This window comes from Microtus ochrogaster, chromosome 6 (assembly GCF_000317375.1).
Source record: "Microtus ochrogaster isolate Prairie Vole_2 chromosome 6, MicOch1.0, whole genome shotgun sequence".
In the NCBI taxonomy this organism is placed as follows: Eukaryota; Metazoa; Chordata; class Mammalia; order Rodentia; family Cricetidae; genus Microtus; species Microtus ochrogaster.
In genome coordinates this window covers 37,600,807-37,606,132 of record NC_022013.1, presented here as the reverse complement: position 1 = coordinate 37,606,132, position 5,326 = coordinate 37,600,807, and positions in this window count along the sequence as shown.

Below are 5,326 nucleotides of genomic sequence, written 5' to 3'. Positions count from 1 at the left end.
ATATATCTTTTTCCCCTTCTTATATTAGCTGATACCATTACTTTTGTCTTTATCATTTTTTCCTCTCTGTAGTTTTGTTGTTTCTATTTTTCCATAAGAATTGATGAATAAAGCAAATGACTGACACTTTTTTATTTTCTTTATTTCTTTCTTTTGAAAGACAAGAGTATTGGCACAGTCAGAATTCAACTGTGATTTATAGTAGAGTATAGAATCAGAGATTTACTAGAGAGAACACATGCAGGGCGGGGAACAGTTTCTTAGAATCTACACCTGCATTTCTAGCTTATTGATGGCTCTAAATGTAGACATTAATACCCCAGTGTTTTCCATAAACTGTAACTTTCTATAATGTCTTTATTGTTTTGTAAATATGGAATATTTTGTCATCAAGACTATTAACAAGAGTTACCTTCTATTATTTTATTAATTTTCTTTAATGCATTTCTCTAGTTGAATTACAGAAGATGGACATAAATAAACATTAAAAAATATCAATTCAAACACACACACATATATATATATATATATATATATATATGAAAGTATTATTTTTGGTTTAAATATTATTAAAATTCTAATACTACTGGAAGACTACATCTTTTTATATTGAGAGTGTTCAGAAATCTTCCTCAATATTCTATTAGGCCTGTCAATTTATGAAAAATGACACATACAGATTATAATTTGTAATTTATCCTAATGGATAAACTGCAATAGAAAGATTTATTATTATATTTCCATACAAATTCTATCTTTAGATGTTTTTTCCCACTTCTCTTAAATTTAGGACCATGTCATGACTTGTATAATTTTCAAATTATTATACCATCATTTGATGTCTTTGTGTGTTCTGCTTGATCTGAGAAGCGCCCCCCTAGTGTGTAGATCTTTTAAAAATATGCAGTAAGACAGAAAAGGGAGCACGTGTTCTCAAGACTCATACAGAGAAGTTCTGTTTCTCCATATTCCCAATATTAGTCTTGATAGGCTTTTCCGTTCTCACTCAGACTAAGGTGACAGGCCTCCCGTTACTACTTAGCATACATATTTCCTATTCTTCACCAAGGATTTGTAGCCATAACAAGTCTGTTAACTTCCTGAATGACTGTCTAGTGCATTATTATCTATTCCTTTCTGACATACACAAAAGCTAAGAGGTAAAGAGGGAGAAAACATCTGTTGGACTTCATTGAAATGCTCCAGAGTATTACATAGCAATTTCCATAAACATAAATTAAATTTGCAAATTCCATGAAAATAGAGGCTTATTCTGTTGGTGTTCTTTTTCACTTTGAATATGTGTAGGTAATTATCTTTCTCAAGTGCCCATTATATAGATAGTATATTTTTGGACAAATTAATCTTTAAACTAAAAATTACAATATTTCAAGATAAGATTATTGGTATTTCTTGTAATTTAACATCTAAAGAAGCTTAAAAAGGAAGATTTTGAGGTCATTCCAGGCTATACGACAAGCTGATGTTTAAGGGATTAAAAGAAAAGTATTCAAAACTATTATTGGGACTAGGTTGTAAAATTGAAATGAAGAAAAATGGGGTTGTTTAAAGAGGGTCCAATCACACTCTATTGACCTAAACATCACACGGTTATATGAAAATACTATAAATTACATTGCTGCATGATTAATTACAGTCATGTGAATTATTATGCGTTTGATATTACCCAGATATGTTGCCATTATATTTTGTTAGTAATTCAAATAAGAAGACTGCAGAGAGGCTGCCTGTCTAGAAACTAATAAGAATCAAGGGTCAAAAAGAAGTTGGGAATATTGATGTGTCCTCACATGAGTCTTAACTAGCCTTGCAATAAAGGCTGCTAGTTTTTGAATGATTCTGAAACAGACAAGCAAAATATGGAATTCGACAGATGCTATTTATGACTATGAATCTTGCTGCCTGCTCATGGCATTGTGATACTTCTCTTACATAATAAGAAGCAAAGTTACATCAGTCAGGAGCTGAGTGAGATGCACTGTGCGATTGCTCATCTGTCTTCATATGTTTCACATCTTTATAAATGTCTTTTAAACTATGATTTACCAGCCGAGGGTGAATCAAAATTCTCAAAAATGCGCTTTATATGGCCAAACGCTACCTCTGTGAAATCTAAGAGCGGGCTATCATTCAGATCTTTAGGACTATGGTGTTGCTGTCTCTATCTCAGTTGCATGAGCTTCAATAGTTGAGCGAGGAGAGCTACTCTCAGGTGAAATATTTCTTTCGTTTGCTTGCTTGCTTGTTTGGTTGTTTGAAATCTGTATCAGCATCAGCACACTATTGAATACTACTGTCTCAGTTATCTAAACGACAACATTTGTGGGTGCTAATAGAGTTTTCCTCAGTGATGATGAGAGAAGGTGAAAGGGATGGCAACAGAAGGAGGAAGAGTGAGGATGAGTGTGGGAGGAGATTCAGTGGTATAATACAGTACAAATCAAAGGTTAATCACAGTGTCAAAGTGTCTGTAATAAATGGTCTCCATTTCTGATTATCTGTTATTTTTATAACTGAAGTTGTTTGCATTTGGGGTAGTTCAGGGCTTACTGTTTTGATCACAGACTCATTGTAGATGGAGACTTTACTGCACCTTGCCTGATTCCATTGGACCTGTTTCTCTCTGCCTGTCTGTTAACAAATGACCACTCAGAGACTTAATATCAGTTACAATTGTATGACCAATGGCTCAGCCTTTTTACTAGCTAGATCAAACTATAAATTAACTGATTTTTGTTAGTTTATATTTTACCATTAGGCTCATTGCTTGTTACCTGAGATTTGCTTCCAAGGCAGGTACATGGCATCTCCCTGACTCTGCCTTCTCTCTCTCTCTCTCTCTCTCTCTCTCTCTCTCTCTCTCTCTCTCTCTCTCTCTCTCTGTGTATCTCTGTTTGGACTTTCTGTCTAACTATATTTTGCCTGCTCCATGAGCAAAACAACTTTATTAATCAACCAATAAAAACAATATACAAACAGAAGGACATCCCACATCAATTAATATCTTAATAAAATTAATATGGTCATGATGCATCACTTCCAATTAATCTAAAACTTTTAACTTGACTACAGAACTTGTTGACAGCATTCCACAGAGGATTTGCTTCACGAAGTAAATTTGAATCATCCCACTCTTTTTTTTTAGCTTTTACATGTTAATGTATGCTATTCCCATGACATCATATTAGCATTTACTTTTTCTTTATGTAATGAAAACAACAACAGTAGAGTACTTAATAAATCAAATTTTCTATTTTCTATCACTTCCACATTCATATAATGAAAGCTAAATTCATTTTTTAAATATCTAATTGTGACCACAAGTTAATATTTAACTAATTTCTACTTTCTGGTTCTTGGTCTCCATAGATCAGAATAGTTATTATTCCAAGTTTCTTTATCCCAGTAATGTGTGTGTTTGTGTGTTCTGTGTGTGGGTTCTTGTTTGAGAAATGAATTATATTGACCAAAATTTACGCTCTGTCTGCCAGTTACTAATTCATTTCAGGGACTATTGGAAAGAATGTCAGTCAGTGATCTCTGAACAGCTTTGTTTGTCCTTGGGCTGTGCCTGACCAAGGGCACTGTAGGACACTGGCAGATATTCCCACAGTCAAACAGACTGCAATGTCTTATAGCCAATGCTGATATCGAACTTCTTTCTCTGGGGAGCTGTGTTCAGAGCTGAGGGAAAGTCCTGGTTTGTAGCATAATCTATGTACTGTTATTTGCAGTATCTACACAGCTATCTGTGGAGCATCTCTAAGGAACTTGTAGCCAATTAGATTTGTTCACATTTTGAAATGCAGGTATTTGAAAGTGCTCCTTCATAGAAAGCACTCTGGTCTGTTTGCTAACTGTTGATAACCCCCACCATCAAGTGATTGGCTAATTAGGAGGCAGACATGACTCCATCCAAATGTGAAATCTACTTTTATTGTTGTTTTAACTCAGTTAATGACTTTAAATATTAATTTCCCATCCACACACAATTGTACACACACATACGCAGTATACATGCAAACATATAAATGTGTATGCATACACATATTTAAACATACTCCATACATACACAAACCCACACACAGACACACAGACATGCATACACACACACACACACACACACACACAAATATAACTCCGTGACGTCCATCATATCAGACAAAACTCTGCCTCCGAGCTGTAATAGCAGCCCTGTGCATACACATAATGTTTGTGAATGGGGTGCTACTATATATTCCAGATTTTTGAGGAACTTGTGATTCTCCTGTTTAAATCTCTTCATTATGAGATTATAGATATTGTGCAGTACACCTTGCTGCAAATATACAAGGATAAACCACAAGCGGGAAAGAAATATTCAAAATGCTTTGGAGAGAGAATTCTGGGAAATAGGTGAAGTGAAAGGAGGCAAGTACCTGCTTACTCACGTAACATTTGCTTAAAGAGGAAGTTAACACCATGAAAGGAACATATTAAATGGCAGCTCATTTAAATTAATTTCAATATTTAAACCTCAATCTTTTAACACTTCCATCCCAGACCTATTGAAGGCAGCTGCATATGTGATCCTGGAATCTCTTGTTTATACCTTGCAGAAAGCTCAGGAGGCAGTAAATTCCTGGCCCTCCAAGTATCTGGGAGAATGTGTTCTGATTGCTGACTGCTCCTTCTATTCAAAGAGGTGAACACAAATGATTTTTGCCACTTTTTTATTTTATATTTTCCCCAGTACTAAAAGCTGTTTTCCCTTCTTCCCATTAAAATGCTCATGTAATTCCTTCTAATGAAATTGGAGACAGTAAAAGGTCAATCTTAACACAACAGACATTTTTTGAAAATACTATTCTCCAGAAAAAAATAACTTCAATTTTGCCAGGTTCTGAATTTAAAAAAAAAAACAAACAAACAAATATTTAGAATATTGCTGTGGGATAATACACTGTTAAGATTTGTCACCATGTTAGTTTAATAAAATGCTGCTTGGCCAGCAATCAGCAGAAAGTAAAGGTTGAGTGACCAGACTTGGGGAATTCTGGAAAGAGGAAAAGCAGAGATGCAGTCACCAGCCAGATGCAGAGGAAGGAAGATGAGAAGGCCTTACTGAGAAAAGGCACCAAGCCATGTGCCTTACCTACAACCCAGTAATTTGGAGGTATTTTTTTTTTGAATTTTCGAGGACTCCTTTAATGACAAAATACAAAAGTAGATCCATCTCTTTCAAACTATAATATGTACTATTTGTTCACTGATATTAACTTTTATGTCATTAACTGCTCTTCAGACTCGAGAGGGAGGGGGAGAG